Source organism: Orcinus orca, chromosome 5, assembly GCF_937001465.1.
Source record: "Orcinus orca chromosome 5, mOrcOrc1.1, whole genome shotgun sequence".
NCBI classification, from domain to species: domain Eukaryota; kingdom Metazoa; phylum Chordata; class Mammalia; order Artiodactyla; family Delphinidae; genus Orcinus; species Orcinus orca.
This window is the reverse complement of record NC_064563.1, coordinates 86,831,675-86,850,369: the sequence shown is the minus strand read 5'-3', so window position 1 is coordinate 86,850,369 and position 18,695 is coordinate 86,831,675. Positions and strand designations below refer to the sequence as shown.

The 18,695-nt window shown below is 36.9% G+C and overlaps 1 protein-coding gene across 3 annotated transcripts in view; it reads right to left on the bottom strand.

The window, feature by feature from the left end:
* Window positions 1-18,695, bottom strand: part of LSAMP (limbic system associated membrane protein) — a 655,299-nt gene that overhangs the window by 575,877 nt on the left and 60,727 nt on the right. The gene's annotated exons all lie outside the window — the stretch shown is intronic.

The window sequence follows — 18,695 nt, the reverse complement described above, 5'->3', positions numbered from 1 at the left end:
GTCAGAAGATAAGAAATGTAATCATGCCTAAAGAAAAATGTGTATTTTCAAGACCTAGGTAACATGAATATAAAATTGTATGTATGTGTATGTATATGTATATATATGCGTGTGTGCATATTACATGTTTACACATGTACATATATATGTGTGTACATATATGTGATTTAACTGAAAAAATCATCTAAGGTTGGCTATAAATTTTCCCTATATAAAATTTCAAAAACAGGCAGCCTTTTAAAAGATGAACATAAATTCATGGCCAACTAGAATTTTACCTCATCAGAAAAGAGTGCTTATTTTTAATAAACCTAGGTAGCTGTGAGATTAACCAAAAAAATTCTAGAACTGACATAAGGTAATCTGTGCTAATGGAAGTACACAGGTAGTGTTTAAGGACAAATTCAAGAACAAAGCTTAAGATCTAATGTGTAAAATTTAGCCTGAAGTTTTAAAGAAGAAATTGTTTTATTAAGTATATAACACTGAAAGATTCACAGCTTTTCCACGAACATAAAGAAGAAAGCTAGAAAAAAGATGATATATCCTATGATATGAAGGTTTTCACACAGAGGTTGTGAGGAATACAGTAATACAGACAGAGCCTCTGCCTACAAAGACCTTACAACCTACAGGCTGAGGCAGACAGATGCAGCAAATAGTTTTAATAAATGTCTGGATGTGATACATAGAGATTGGTCAGGAGGAAAATATTATTTACAATGCTGGCTGTAATTTGAGCCAAACGATAGAAGCATTCATTCCAAGGAGAGATTACTCTTACCTTCTGGAAAACCTCTTTCTGGAATTCTTTGGTTGTATTCCCTCTCCCTACCCTGGTAGGTCTATCAAAAAGAAAGGAGATCAAGAAGTAATGAAGAATAGGAATGTGGGCTTGCCCTCTAGCATCTCTAGAATGAAGAATTGTTTTATGAAGTGGTACAGGAATCTAGAGGAGATGAAGAGAAAAAGGGTTACATGAGGACTCTGGGATCTTAGGGGATATAGATTGTTATGGGTTGAATAGTGTCACCCAAAATCCACAGGTTGAAGTCCCAACCCATTGTATCTCAGAATGTAATTGTTTTTGGAGATAAGGCCTTTAAAGAGGTGGTTATTTTCAAACGAGGCTTTTAGAGTGGGTCCATAACCAGTATGACTAGTGTCCTCATTTATGAACAGGAAAAGACACCAAGGGACATGTGCACACAAAAGGATGACAATGTGAAGAGGCAACAAGAAGGCAGCCGTGTGCAAGCCAAGGAGAGAGGCCTCAGAAGAACCCAACCTTGTCAGCACCTTGACCTCAGACTTCCAGTCTCCAGAACTGTAAGGAAATAAATTTCAATAGTTTAAGCCACCTAGTCCATGGTATTTTGTTATGGTAGCTCTAGCAATCTAATACATAGAATTAGAGAAGTCAGGATAAAAAAATAATATTAAAATGAAAAAGAAAATCTAATTCTAAATGTTTTTTATTTTGTGTGCTGTATTCTATGTCCCTTTATTATCATCAAGCCCTTAAAAAACTCTATTTATAAAACAATTTTGTGCTTGTAGTAACTAGGGGGACTAGAAGAGAAGAGGTGTTTGAGGAAACACAGGGCAGAGACAGACATCAGTGAAAATGAGGGAGTCTATAAACACACAATTAAGAATGCAACAAGAGCAGGAGGATTCTAGGAAGATGGTGCAGTAGGAAGCATCTCTCCTGCCCACCTAGACAACAATTGCCCTGGCAGAATCTAGCTGATGTAACTCTTTTGGAACTCTGGAGTCTATTAACGACTTGCAACTTCCAGAAGAAGGCTAGGATGGTAAATTGTGGTTAATTTTGGTCAATTTCAGTTCTTAACACAGTAGCAGCTACCCACTGCCCACCCCTCAGCCCCATGGCAAGCAGCTGTGTATGTGTTGCTGGAGCATCCTGCACCAGCTTGTGGAAACCAGAATGAGCAAAAAGGACCCTGTGTTCCAGAGATTACAGATCTGTGTTCTGATTGCTTCACAACACAGATGCAAAGATAAAGAGGAAGAGGACACTGGCCTTTCACCTCCTACCATTATTGCAAACTCCTTCCCTCCAGGCTAAAGTAAATTTCATAAGCATTGAAGGGTTGGCAACATTTATCCCCTCATTCTTCTCTTTTTTCCTCTTTTGAGAGCCAGGCATTGAAGATTAAGATATTTAAAAGCAACCACATATATGAGGGGAATTAGAGAATCACTGCACATGCCCAGAGGAAGACACAGGCTCAGAAAATACTGGAAAGAAACTTAAGTTTACCCCTCAGACTCATCTGTATCACAGAGGCAGTCTATAATAATCATAAAAACTCTCCAATCAAAAGACAGATTAGCAGAATGGGTCAAAAAAATTAACAAACTATATGCTATCTACAAGACACACACTTTAAATCAAAAGACATGAATAGGTTGAAAGTGAAAGGATGGAAAGTGATATTCCATGCAAACAGTAACTAAAAGAGAACAGGGGTGGCTATACTACTACCAAACAAAATAGACTTTAAATCAAAAAAGGTTACAAGACAAAAAGAAGGGTATTATATATCAATAAAAGTTTCAATGTAGCAAAAAGATATAATTATTATAAATATTTGCACACATAATAACAGATCATCAAAATATATGAAGCAAAAATTGAAAGAAATGAAACAGAAAAACAGTTCTACAATAATATTTGGAGAATTCAATATCCCATACTCAATAATGTATAGAAAAACCAGACAGAAGATAAGTAATGAAAAGGAGAACATAAACGATACAACAAAACAAGTAGGTGTAGCAGACATATACAGAACACTTTACCCACCAACAGAATACACATTCTTCTCACGTGCACATGGGACATTCTCCAGGAAGGACTGTACATTAGCTCACAAATTAAATATCTGTAGATAGATATCATACAAAGTATCTTCTCTGACCAAAACAGGGTAAAGTTAGAAATCAATTGAAAAAAAAAGGAGACCTGGAAAATTCACAAAGTTGTGGAAATTAAAGAACACACTCTTAAACAGTCAAAGAAGAAACTACAATGGATTAAAGAAAAAAATACAAGGGGATTTAGGAAATACTTAGGGATGAATGAAAATGAAATCACAACATACCAAAACTTATAGGACACAGTGAAAGCAGCACTGAAGGGGAAATTCAGAGTTAAAAAAGATTACATTAAAAAAAACAGAAAAAAACCTCAAATTAACAACCTAACTTAACCATTTACAGAACTAGAAAAATAAGAACCAAACTCAAAGATATCAGAAGGAAGGGGATAATAAAGATGAGAACAGAGATAAGTGAAATAAAGACTAGAAAAATAACAGAAAAACTTACAAAAAAACACAAAAGTTAGTTATTCAAGAAGCAAAACAAAATTGACAAACCCATAGCTAGAAAAACTAAGAAAAAAAGACTCAAATTAATCAAAATCAGAAATGAAAGTGGGGGATTTCCCTGGTGGCACAGTGGTTAAGAATCTGCCTGCCAGTGCAGGGGACACAGGTTCGATCCCTGGTCTGGGAGGATCCCACATACCGCAGAGCAACTAAGCCTGTGTGCCACAACTACTGAGCCTGCACTCCAGAGCCTACATGCCACAACTACTGAGCCCGCATGCCACAACTACTGAGCCCATGTGTTGCAACTACTGAAGACCACATGCCTAGAGCCCATGCTCCACAACAAGAAGCCACCACAATGAGAAGCTCACGCACTGCAATAAGGAGCAGCCCCTGCTTGCTGAAACTACAGAAAGCTCACGTGCACCAAGGAAGACCCAACTCAGCCAAAAAAAATAAACAAATAAATAAATTAAAAGAAATAAGTAAAATAAATTAAAGTGGGACATTATTACCAATTCAACAGAAATAATTTTAAAAGATTATGAAGGAGTACTATGAGCAATTGTATACCAACATATTGGATAACCTAGATGAAACAGACAAATTTCTAGAAACACAAAACCTACCAAGACCAAATGACGAAGAGATACAAAATGTGAACAGACATAACTACTAAGGAGATTGAATCAGCAATCAAAAATCTCCTGGCAAAGAAAAATTCTGGACCTGGTGGCTTCACCAGTGAATTCTACCAGACATTTAAGAAAGAATTAACACCAATCCTTTTCAAACCTTTCCCAAAAAGTGAAGAGAAAGGAACGCTCTCCAACTCATTCTATGAGGGCAACATTACCGATACCAAAATCAGAAAAAAGACACTACAAGAAAACTAGAGAATAACTCTTATGAACATTGATGCAAAAATCCTCAATAAAACACTATCAATAAAAAAAAAATCATCTCAATAGATGCAGAAAAAAGCTTTTGATAAAACTCAACATCCATTTAATAAAAACTCTTCAGAAAGTGGGCATAGAGGGACCATACCTCAACATAATAAAGGCCATATATGACAAACCCACAGCTAACATCATACTCAATGGTGAAAAGCTGAAAGCACTTCCTCTAAGATCAGGAGCAAGACAAGGATGTCCACTCTCTCCACTTTTATTCAATATAGTTTTGGAAGTCCTAATCAAAGCAATCAGAGAAGACAACGAAATAAAAGGAATCCAAATTGGAAAAGGAGAAGTAAAACAGTCACTGTTTGCATATGACATGATGCTATACATAGAAAATCCTAAAGACGCTACCAGAAAACTACTAGAGCTCATCATTGAATTTGGTAAAGCTGCTGGATTCAAAATTAATATACAGAAATCTGTTGCATTTCTATACACTAATAATGAACTATCAGAAAGAGAAGTTAAGAAAACAATCCCATTTACTGTCTCATCAAAAGGAATAAAATACGTAGGAATAAACCTACTTAACGAGGCAAAAAACCTGTACTCCAATATCTATAGGACACTGATGAAAGAAACTGAAGACAACACAAACAGATGGAAAGATATACTGGGTTCTTGGATTGGAAGAATCAATATTGTTAAACTGACCATCCTACCCAAGGCAATCTACAGATTCAATGCAATCCCTATCAAATTACCAATGGCATTTTTCACAGAACTAGAACAAAAAAGTCTTAAAATTTCTATGGAAACACAAAAAGCCCCAAATAGTCAAAGCAATCTTGAGAAAGAAAAACGGAGCTAGAGGAATCAGGCTCCCTGACTTCAGACTATACTACAAAACTACAGTAATCAAAACAGTATGGTACTGGCACAAAAACAGACATATAGATCAATGTAACAGGATAGAAAGCCCAGAAATAAACCCACACACATATGGTCAATTAATCTATGACAAAGGAAGCAAGAATATACAATGGAGAGAAGACAATCTCTTCAATAAGTGGTGCTGGGAAAACTGGAGAGCAGCTACGTGTAATAGAATGAAATTAGCACATTATCTAACACCATATACAAAAATAAACTCAAAATGGATTAAATACCTAAATGTAAGACTAGATACTATAAAACTCCTAGAGGAAAACATAGGCAGAACACTCTGACACAAACCACAGCAATATCTTTTTGGATCCACCTCCTAGAGTAATGAAAATAAAAACAAAAATAAACAAACGGGACCTAATGAAACTTAAAACCTTTCCACAGCAAAGGAAACCATAAACAAAATGAAAAGACAACCCACAGAATGGAAGAAAATATTTGCAAATGATGTGACTGACAAAGTATTAATTTCCAAAATACACCAACAGCTCATACAGCCCAATATCAAAAAAAACAACTCAATCAAAAAATGGGCAGGAGATCTAAAAAGACATTTCTCCAAAGAAGACATACAGATGGCCAACAGGCACATGAAAAGAAATGCTCAACATTGCTAATTACTAGAGAAACGGAAATCAAAACTACAATGAGTTATCACCTCATACCATTCAGAATGGCCATCTTTAAAATGTCTACAAATAACAAATGCTGGAGAGGTTGTGGAGAGAAGGGAACCTTCCTACACTGTTGGTGAGAATGTACATTGGTGCAGCCACTATGCGTAACAGTATGGAGGTTCCTTAAAAAACGAAAAATAGAGTTACCATATGATCCAGCAATCCTACTCCTGGGCATATAACCAGAGAAAACTATAATTCGAAAAGATACATGTACCCCAATGTTCATAGCAGCACTATTTACAATAACCAAGACATGAAAGCCACCTGAGTGTCCATCAACAGACTAATGGATAAAGAAGATGTGGTATATATACATAATGCAATATTGCTCCATCATTAAAAAGAATGAAATAATGTCATTTGCAGCAACATGGATGGATCTAGAGATTATCATACTAAGTGAAGTAAGCCAGACAAAAAAAGACAAATAGCATATGACATCACATATGTAGAATCTTTAAAAAATGATACAAATGAACTTACATACAAAACAGAAATAGACCCATAGACATAGAAAACTAACTTATGGGTACCAAAGGGGGAAGGGGGGTACATGTACACTGGGGTACATGTACAAGTAATGCCACTTGACACTCAGTACCTACCTTCTAAGAGTTTTAGTAAGCTTGACAAGTATTATTAAAACATTAAATGCATTTTACTAGAGATGAATTGAGGTATGAGCATGTTAAGTGTCTGACTCCATGTCACCAAACAAGTCAACCATAGACATGAAAACCAAACTCTGGTCATCTGCACCTTAGCTACTAGATTTCTGATTGTATTTTGGTCTATTATCCCCAAATTATACAGAAATTCACCAAAAAATAAACAAACCAAACTACAACAACAGAGGATGATCAGAAAATCATCGTTGGCAATCACTTCTTGCTTTTCAAAGCCACTATACAGTTAACATTTCATTTACTGATGAATTTTTGGTGTTACCCAAACTACAATCAGCCTACAAATTTCTCTACAGGCAACTGATCTAGACTTGAGAATTGGAAGGTCACAAGTTGAGCTTTTCCAGGACCCTAGAGTCTGAACTTCTAATGATGGAAGTTCTGCGAACAAGGAAGTGGTGATGTCTATACAATCATCCCTCAGTAATCATGTGGAATTGGTTCAAGGACCCCCGTTGGATACCAAAATCCTTGGATGCTCAAGTCCGTTATATAAAATGGTGTTGTGCATATATTCCTTACCTGAATAAATAGTCGTTCAGACAAGATGCAAGATGCATCCTCTGACAGCTGTATTGCCTCTTTAATCCTCCTCCTGCCTTGGGCCAGGCAACATAAAAGGACAATTCCCTTTGGTAAATTAGTCATCTAATTCACAGAATTGATATCATGAGAAATGAATTAGTACATTTATGTAAAAAATGCTTTGAAATGTATGCTATGCTTTCCAGATTCAGGCTACTCTGTCTTCTTTGTCCATTGTCACTATTATGATCATCATTATATTATTACTGAGACAAGAAAGAGACTATTTCAACCACTGTTGGGGAAAAGAACTCTGAACTTTGTTCCAAGCTGAATTGTTTGGGGTTGCTGTTTGTTGCTGGGACAGTATTTGAAATAAATAAATAAAATCGAAAAAAATAAAACTTTCTTAACTAAAAAATAATTTTAGAAACATTTTTAAAGAAAATGTATGTATTAAATTTAGCAAATTCATAAAATACCTAAAAAGTAAAACTAGTAAATATAAACACCCTTAGTTCCACCATTTAATGCTAAACATTTAATAATGCTAAACATTTAATTTAATACTAACATTTACTATTCTTTTCTACAAGGGTATTTTTTTCTGTGCACAAGTTTGGTTTTTGGCTTATACTGTGAATATCAGAGTATACATAAAATGTTGCATCTTTCCTTTTTTCTCTTCTTTTTTTATCAAAAGCATCTTTTGTTATTTGTAATAACACCAGTGCTTAAGGGTAGATTTCATGTGTAATATCTATAAGGCATTTTCTTAACTTTTATAGCTGAGGATCGTAACATTATCCTGAAATTAAGCATTGAGAAGAAACTGAATATAATCAACAATTTACATTGAGAGTACTCTAAATTATTACTTTAGTAACTGAATCCTCTAGTGTTCTCAGGATTAAAATCACAACACACTTCCCCCTCCCCGTGTCCTCAAGTTCATTCTCTAGTAGGAGGGGGAAAGGTAAGCTGGGACAAAGTGAGAGAGTGGCATGGACATATATAAACTACCAAATGTAAAATAGATAGCTAATGGGAAGCAGCCGCATAGCACAGGAAGATCAGCTCGGTGCTTTGTGACCACCTAGAGGGGTGGGATAGGGAGGGTGGGAGGGAGACACAAGAGGGAGGAGATATGGGGATATATGTATATGTATAGTTGATTTACTTTGTTATACAGCAGAAACTAACACACCATTGTAAAGCAATTATACTCCAATAAAGATGTTAAAATAAATAATAAAATAAAATAAAGGGGCTATGAAAAAAAAATCACAACACACTTTTCTATACACTAGTCTCACTTTGTATAAAAACGCTTCAAAATGTAGACATTTGGGCTTCCCTGGTGGCGCAGTGGTTGAGAGTCTGCCTGCCAATGCAGGGGACATGGGTTCGAGCCCTGGTCTGGGAAGATCCCACATGCCACGGAGCAACTGGGCCCGTGCACCACAACTACTGAGCCTGCACTCTAGAGAGCCTGCGAGCCACAACTGCTGAAGCCCGTGCACCTGGAGCCCATGCTCTGCAACAAGAGAGGCCACCGCAGTGAGAAGCCCGAGCACCACAGTGAGGAGTGGCCTCTGCTCACCACAACTAGAGAAAGCCTGTGTGCAGCAACAGAGACCCAGTGCAGCCAAAAATAAATAAAACAAATTTATAAAAAAACCCCAAAACATATATACATATAAATTTAACAAACTATATGTGTATACACATGCATTATATATACATTAAAAAAAAATGTAGGCATTTATGTGAACTTGTAGTATTTGTGACTACTTTCTTTGTAGGATAATAACTGTTGTACATATTTTTACTAGGTATAAATTTACTTCTTATAATATTTATCTGACTATAACTATACACTAAGTTCATTAATATTCAGGGAGTTTTACTATTAATATAGCAGGATTTACACTTCAGAACCAACAAACTTTTAGAACACAATCTGTAAGTTGGAGAGGTGCTGCCATTAAATGCTGTGTGTCTTATCAATTCCCTACAAGGAATACTCTGAATTCTGATAAATACAATCATAATAAGGTAAAACACCCACTGGGTGGATTAATTTTAAATACTGATGATGAACTACTCTTGAATCTCATTACCTATTTCTCTAATACAAAAATCTTGTGTCTCTCATTTTGGATAAAATGTGTGATGAAGAAGAATTCTTTCTTATTACAATGACAAAATCTTTTCTCTTCACAGACCACACCAGAGCCTGACCTGATGTTTCAAAAACAAAAGACAAAACAAACAGTAACAATAACACTTCTTACATTAGGGACTGGAGTGGGATTGCAGTTTTATCCTTGAAAGTACACGAACACTTCATGAAAACCAGAGTTTAACTTTTGTTGTTAATGGTTCTTTGGATTTATGCAAATAAAGAACATTACTATCAGTCAATCTGTCTTACATTTAACAGTTCTTACATTTAACTAACAAAAGCGGTGTTTTGATTTATACATTCAGCTATCTCCAGATTAGGTATTTTTACTGATGTCAAAATAAAACTTAAAGGAAATTAAAGAAGGAGAACACACTGCAAAGATGCCCCTGTGGGGTCAATTAGCACCTATCAATATTTATATAATCCATCACTTAATGCCAAATCAATCTTTCTAAAACATCTTTTGTCCATCAGTTCCATGTTCAATAACCTCTCCACAGATAATAAATAAAACCTAACTCTTTGGCTCTGTATTTAAGACAGCCAGCAATATAATTTGTCTTCTCTATTAGTATAAGAAAACAATTTCAAACCTTTTACCTTGTGTTCTTCCTTTCTTCACCCTAACAGTTCAAATACTATTTCCCCTACCACACACAGATTCACTATTGAATTTATTGGCCACTATGCTACATTTTCTTTAACATCATAGCACATTCACCTCTTTTCTTTTCATGATTTTCATGACTGCTAATAATACTTAAATTCTGTAGAACCCTTTCTTCTTCATAAAAAATATGTGTACCTATAACACACAGACACATACAATACTTATACATTAAAAAAAACATCATTGGTCTTCTTTAACCAGTAAGGTAACAGAGAATGCAGCTAGCTTGAAAATAGCTAGTTAATTGGGACCAGAATTAGAGCCAGCAACTCAGTTCAGCACATCTGTGAGTGTACCATGACCCAGGTATCAACACCACTCCCTCTTCTACCCCAGACCCCAAAAGCAGAGCCATGACCTGGCCTCTATGCCAAGGGGTGGGGGGGTGGAGTTAAACTTTGGAGTGCCTTTCTGAGAATTTTTGTTTCTCTCTAGGGCCTAAAACCAGGCAGAGCTATTCCTCCCCTTCACAGTGCCCTCCTCTGTGTGGAGTCAACCAAATGTCCTAAAGGGCACCAAGGCTCATGACTACAGGGTCAACCTGGGGTCCCATAACCAGGCCCACTTCCAGGAGAGTGGTCTGGTTAGTGAACTGCTCCTGCTGGCTGATGTGATATCTCCTTCAAGGGATATATGAGATTAAACTACCAGAATGGTGCTGACTCACTAATCTGGGGGGACTTTTCACAGCCACATAGATAGAGCTCTATGAAAACATTTTCTCGTTACCCACTCACCCTAGGGGTGGCCTTCCTTCTGTGGGTAAGAAGAAGAATGAGAAGAGGTTGCAACAATGCAGAGAATAATTTAATACTGTACATTTGTAGGGGATTTTAGAATTCATAAAATATGATCCTCATAAGAACTTAAGTAATTAAATCGATAAATATTTATCCAGGGTCTTCTCTTGTGGCACTGAATTAGTTGCTGAGGATTCGCAGACTTACAAGGTAGATGGTATCCATGATGTCTTGAGACTTGCAGTCTAGTTGTGTAGACAAAAATTAAACTAATTATAGAAATAATCATCATGTAAACATCGCAATAAGGTTGACTTGAGAACTCCCCCAACCCCTCAGTTAGAGGACCACCTCACCTAGTCTGTATGGTAGATATGGCCATAAGATAATCAAATTATTTAAATGTACAGCTGATTGAATTTGACAAAGTTAAATTAACCTTGGTCAAGGTCACATAGTGTGTAGATGACAGAATTAACACGTGTAATAGGATTTACATTCGGCCTGTTCTTTTTACTACCAGTAATTTCTTAGACCAAAAAATAGTGAATCCTACCCGATTTAAAGGAGTTCATTCTTATTGAAAAAAGCGTTTGTGTGTTTGCAGGAATTTCAAATGTTGTTATTACATAAGGTAGTTTTTAAAGACATAAAAGTCACCATCAAGGAACAGCCCAATTGTATTATTGACTATAAATTTAATAGCTATGGTAACTATAAGTAAAGATGATCACTTTTAATTGATCTAACCAAGGGTATGTCCTTATATGTTCTCAGTATCATTCAGGGAAATAAAACAGTCTGCTGGAACAGAAAGTGACTGGGTGGCCAGAGCAACCTCGCTGAGAAGGTGAGAAAGAAAAGAAGGACCCAGATTCAGGGATCCAGGGATGGACATTTCAATAAGTGAGTACAGCTAGTCTGAGTCATGGAAAATAAAGTATATGTTACTGGAAATTAAGAAAAGGCCAGATCATGTGTGGCGTTTGTAGGCCGAGGCAGGAATTTGGATTTTATTTTAAAAGCTATGGGAAGACTGTGATGAGTTCTAAGCAGAGAAGTGACATGATGTGACTTAAATTTTTAAAAGATTGTTCAGATCAAGTGGGCATGTGGAATAGAAATAAAAGTTGGTCCAACTAAAAACGATACTTAAGAATCCTCTAAAGGAAATCAGAAGGTATAGGAGGAAAAAAAAAACTGACCACAGTTAGATGCCATAATAATCAGCACAATCAAAAAGATTTGTGATAAACAGAAGAACCAGGGTGAGAAGAAATATTCTGACAAGGAAGGAAAAGAGTCATACATGGATAACCTGATGCAATGTCATAATCTGGATTCATGTGCAGGCAAATGTAGAATTAAGAGAGAGAAACCTAATCATTGTCATAAACCCAGATGCATTCTGTGTTCAGAATTTCTGATTCAGCATTCTGTAGTCACTGGCTTCCCCATCTGTAAAACTCTATATACCTGGAGCCTTTTTAGGGAACCACCATACACTTTGGGTGATAGCAACATTTCGCTGAGAAGAAGGGCTTTAGATACAGGCCATATGAGTGTGAGCAACTGATTCAGCATCATGTATCCATGATCTTCTCATTGGTAAAATGGGGTCATCAATAGCATCTACCTCCTAGGTTGCTCCTAGGGTTGCTATAGGTAGAAAACAGATAATCCATATAGAGTGCTAAGCACAGGATTTGAACCACACGAAATTACAATTAGCTATTATTAATATTATTACTTATATGTCAGATTAAAGTTATAAAATCTATGGTTATTAAAATCAATTAATGTTTCTTATATTTTGGTTGGCATATAATTGATGTATACCTCATTAACTGGTATTATCTAAGATTAATGATATATTCATGTAATCATGCCCTGTATTTCCTTTATCTCTGTGCTTTTGCCTATCTTTAGTTTCTTTGTTGACTTGATGAATAAAGAAAAGTATCACAATCTCTACCCATTTTTGCCTGCCTCCCTCATTGGTACCCTCCTGAGGCAACCAATTTAAACAGCCTGGTTGTATGTCTGTTCTCATATCCCTCCATGCCCATATTAACCTGTACACCTATTATGGGGGTGGTGTTTAGAAAGTGGGGTCTGCACTATATAAATGACTCTGACTTACCAGTGCATCGTGGACATTCTGCCACATTAATAGATTCAGATCTAACTCACTCTTATCAAAGACTGAAACATATTTCATAACATGAATACACTGTATCATCTTCAAGCATTCTTCTACTGATGGATATTTGGATGGATTATAGCTTTGTTTTTTTTTATTTGTTTTTATCTCTTACAACTATTATTATAGTAAACAAACACGGCATGGACTTACAGTGTTACAACTGATAGGCTCAATGCATCAAAATCAGAATGCTAAATCAAATGCTACTTTCTACTTTATATTTTTCATTGTACAGGGATGTAGTATAGGTACATTGAACTGAAATCTGACCAAATGGACTTAGGTTTTCAGTCTTCACTAGCACTCTTATAGAAATAAATGTTTGCTTTATTTTAAAGGAGATATTTACTCCCTTTTTGTTTGTGTCTCCCTTTTGGTTTCATCAGATCTAAACAAGTGAAGGATGTTAATAAGTTGCTGAGTTCTTTCCTATAAAGCATCTCCTTTGGTCTCTCTCTCCACTAAGGATTCTCTATTGCAGATGTCCAAGTTCTATGGGTCATTGGGAATACCCGATGAAACAGGTATTAACTACTTGACATATCTAGCACTGTGTGTTTGTGCATGTACACATATGCATGTGTGCATTATATGTGTATAAAAACATGTATATCGTTTATCTCTTGACTAAACTTTTCTCACTGAAGATTGTATAGGAGAACAAAGTGAATACAAATTGTTCATTGCTAAAAATGAAGGAAATATTAGTACTATAATGGGCATACTCTTCATTATGTCTTACAATAAAATATTTTTCCCAGGGGAAGCTGTCATTAAAGTTATAAGGGAAAGAAAAGGAAAAATAAGATTCACTCTGCAAATTTTCAATTTTGCACTACTTTTCAAAAACACGTCAGCTGTATAAACTGGAGATTGCTTGGACAACAATCTATACCTGGAGCCCAAGGAGTTTTTGACAGAATTTGAAGATCTGCTATTCAAGATTTCATGGTGCTTATTGGAGAATTTATTCTAAGAAATGGGTCTTCTTTTCAGTGGTTGTTAAGTTGAGTACCACAGAGGTCACCTCTTAGATGTCAATTTAATGCATCTTGATGTGTTACCATCCCTGTTATGAACACCTGCATGTGAACATCAGTGTTCCTGTTGGCCTAAGTGCCTCAGGACTACACAATATGGGCATGACTCTAAGGCAGGAGCTGGCAAACTATGACCCAAGGGCCAAATCTGGCCCATGGCCTGTTTTTTTAAGTCTTCAAGAAAAATTTTTTTTTCATTTGTAAAATGTTGCAATTAAAGAAAAAAAGAACATGTGACATGTGGCCTACAGAATCTAAAATACTTACCCTCTATCCCTTATAGAAGATGTTTGCTGACCTTTGCTTTAAGGTAATGTTTAAACATTTTTTTCATTTTTAAAAAAATCTCCAAACTTGTTATTTGTTACAGCTTTTGCCTCTTTGGGGAGTAAAAAGTGCACTCTTTCTCAATTTGACTCAAAGGTGAAAAAGGACACAGTGCTTTACTATGCTGAGTTGCATTTGCTGAAACACAAACACAGACACACACACACACATGGACAGTCTTGAAGGAAAGACTGCTTAAAAAGGGAAACGCGTAATGCAAATTCATTTTGACTATAAATGTTATTAATCTCCTTTTGCCTGCTTCCCATCAACAAAGAAGGGATAGTTATTATCTTCCCCAACTATCTCACAGGAATGTTAAAACTGAGATGAAAAGAGATCTGAGCTCTTCACTAGATGCTATACTGATCCACAGCATTGCTATGATAATATATTACTTAAGAGATTATTAATGAAAAATTATCCCACAAAAATAACTATCCTAGGAGAAAGTTTGGAGGTGGCAGTGTCACCTTGCTATGTACTTTGGAGTATGTTTTCATATCTGAAGGCTCACTATTCCTCCTTTAAGTCCCTATAGAGGTAAACTCCATTTCCTGTGCCACTGATTACTAGTAGGTACCTTGCTTACTCAGATGTCTCATGGTTCAAAAATGAGTCATCATGGTGATAAACTTGATAAAAATGATGCCGTGGACACATAGAGCAGACATGCAAGGGAAATCCAGAATTCTATTATTTTAAAGCTAAAAGGACATTATCATCGCTTACCTAGTTCCCTTATATGGCTTATCTGGTTCCTTTATTCCTATAAACAGACACTGAGAGATGAAATGGCTTGCCCTTATAATAGAACCAGGATTAGGTCTTAGGGCTCTTGAGTTCTCATCCAGTATTTTTTGCAATAAAAAAGAAAAAGGAAATAGGAAGAAAAGATTAAACATGGAGCTTTGAAAACAAGAAAATGAAAGAAAATGGAATATGTAAGTACATATTTTAAAGTATGTAGAAAATGACATATAGGATCTCTATGTGAGGAGAAATAGGAAGAAAGACTCAAAGTGGGTGGCAAACTGGCAACGTATGTTCTTATTCACCAAAGCCAGGATTATCTCAGTGACTTGGGCCAAACTGCCATGACAATAATTAGCTCCAGTACTTTGACAGATCATTATGAAAACATTAGCAGGGCATTAGTGAGAACTACCCATTTTTCACACATTGATTACATGCCACAGTTGGCTCGTTAGTGTATTGGTGCCTAAGAGCGGCGCTCTAACTAGCACTTTCCTCCTTCATCTGAGATCTAAACCTGCTAACCTCAAAATAAGCCATGCAAAGGGACTTTGTTAAATAAATACAAATCCATTTCACTTGTTTAGGAAGAAACTCATTAATCAAACCAGAGAATTATTTGGTACATCTCTGCTCAGCAATGCACAGTAATCCACCAACTTCCTCTTTAAGATGACCCATCACACGTTTTAAGATGACCCATCATGCATTTCAAGGACAAAACCCAGCAGCACCGTCCTCCATATTTTCTCTGCTTACTTCCTAGGCTGCTGCTGCTATCTCAGGTCTCAATTCAGGAAGAGGTTGCCTCTCACTTTATTGTCTTTGGTCCAAGGTATATTCCTATATTTCATCCATCTCAGTCATCAACTGCCTTGGCCTATGGAACCACTAAATCCGTTGTCCTCTGCAGTCTGTACATTAGAATCACCCGGAAAGATTTCAAGGAAATGCTGACGTATGGTCCACATCCCATCCCAAATGACTCAGAATTTCTGGAAGTGGGACCTGGGTATCTGTGTTTGCTTATTTGTGTTAAGCTCACAAGATGAGCCTGATGCACAGTGGGGGTTGGGAGTGACTGCATTTTCAAATATATATTTAGATTCATTAACCTGGAGTACTGGGTGATGTGGGATATACAGAGGGATAAAGTTAACAGATCAGTTGGCTTATTCCCAATATTGGTGAGAGATGGTGCATGGTTCTCAGTATATGTGAACAGTCTAAAATACCTAAGCAGAGAATAAGTAACGTTGAGGGGGCATATTGTGATTTTTTTTACCCTTTTCTTGCATAACACCACCTGTCCACCCACACAGAAAACACATTTAATTTTGAGTCATATATTTTAGAAGGTGCAATTCTCTCACACGATTTTATAAGTGATTACCTTTTGCTAATTTGAAGAAGTCCAGCATGCATACCCAGGGCAAAGCTCCCTCCCCCTCCCTTTCCTTGCCTTCACTTTCAAAAGCGTATGTCAAAATAACACTGACTAGAATATGTGAAATGAATTATTGAGATGCTTGGAGCTAAGCAGTCTCCGAGGCTGGTCGGATTATAGGACAAGCAGGGGTGTGTGTAAGTCACTGAGCTGTACTCAGTCATGGGGCCGGAATCTGGATCCTTTTATTTCCACAGGAAACTCAAGAAGGAGGAATAATACAAGACAAAACCAAAGAGAAAGATGGTGAGGAGGAAGTACTCTGTTTATATGTCTCTCTCTCTTTCTTGCTCCCTCTCTCTCTCTCTCTCTCTCTCTCCATCTGTCTGAAAAGCAAGATTGAAATTAGGCAGAATTGAAATGAACTGCACAACTTTGGCCAAGATATTTCCCATCTTCTGGATTCAGTTTCCGTATCTGCCACATGAGAAAACTGATTAAAATTCTTTTGATTCTCAGCAAGCTGTAAAGTGTTACGATTCTATGAGAAAATTTCTTAGAGCCCCAAATAGTAGGGGACACGTAAGCTGCCTTCAGCAATGTAAGGCAGACCTTTGCCATTAAAGGATTTATTTTTATAGTCCTCACTACTTGAGAGAACTCTTAAAGGTGCAAGGAATATAATAAAATGTGAGCTGGCCAAGGCCAAGTTGAATCTCAAGTCCAAAGAGGCTGTGCTGTAGGCAAGCTTTAAGCCGATCCAGCCTGTGCAACAGTGGGGTGTTCCTGTTCTGCACTCATCTTTGCAAACCTAAGGATTCACAAGGATCTCAGGCTATGTGTCTCATGATTATTAAGAGACTCTTGTAAGTCTCCCTGCATTTTAGAAATGCCTTTACTTAACTTGGCTGCCTATTTTAAGAGATCACCCCTCTCCAATTATCATGTGGGGACATTGAATGGAGCAAGTAATTTAAAAGATAATGAATGCCTTGGGAACTGTTTGGGTGTGTATTGGCTAACTAGGGCTGCTATAACAAACAGACTATTTAACTTTTTTAAAGAAATTCTTCTTAAACTACAGAAATTTTCTTTCTCACAGTTCTGGAGGCTAGAAGTCTGAGATCAAGGTACTGGCAGGGCTGGTTCCTCTGAGGGCTGTGAGGGAAGGATCTGTTCCAGGTCTCTCTCCTTGGCTTGTGGATGGCCATCTTCTCCCTATGTCTTCATAACATCCTCCCTCTGTATCCAAATTTCCTCTGCTTATAAGGATAACATTAATATGGATCAGGACCTATCCTAATGACCATTATTTTAACTTGATTACTTCTATAACCTATCTCCAAATAAGGTCACATTTTGAAGCACTGTTCTGTTTTTTATTATTGGGGGGGGGGGACACAATTTAGCCCATAACAACAAATGTTTTATATAAACAAAGAAAGTCTTAGCAGTCAGTGATTTTAGTCAGTATGTGTACATTGATCTTACTGAAATGTGAATTAAAGAAATCAAGCAAGGAATATTTATTATTATTGATATTAATACTAATACCATTACAAATAGATACAAATTACTTACCATAGGATTACCTTACATGTATTATTTTATTTAATCCTCAAAAGAATTTTGTGAAATTCTTAATATTATTTTCCTCATTTTACAGATAAGTAAACTAACTCGGAGAGAGGCCCAGAGTCACATGGTTAGTAAAGCCGTACAGGCAGGTTTATAATCCAGGTCTGTTTGAACACCCTAAAGCCCCTAGCACACCATAAGTGTCAATGACACAGTAGTTAGTGTGGCACAGTGGTTAAGATAGTAAAAGGAGTATCTCCAATAAGTCTTATACTTAGCTATAGAGTTAATTTCCCTGAAGTTCTGTTCTAAAAAAAAAAAAAAAAAGACATCTTCATGATTTTCCATCTCTTTTTTTTTTTTTTGCGGTACACGGGGCTCTCACTGTTGTGGCCTCTCCCGTTGCGGAGCACAGGCTCCGGACGCGCAGGCTCAGTGCCCATGGCTCATGGGCCCAGCCACTCTGCGGCATGTGGGATCTTCCCGGACCGGGGCACGAACCCGTGTCCCCGGCATCGGCAGGCGGACTCCCAACCACTGCACCACCAGGGAAGCCCCTCTTACTTCCTAAGTTCAACTGTCTTGGGCAGACATTCAAGGTAACCCACCATCTGGCTATAATTTACATTGCCACTCTTAATGCCCACTAACCCTCCACAGTATTCCAATACAGTCCTATGCCATGTATTCTTTT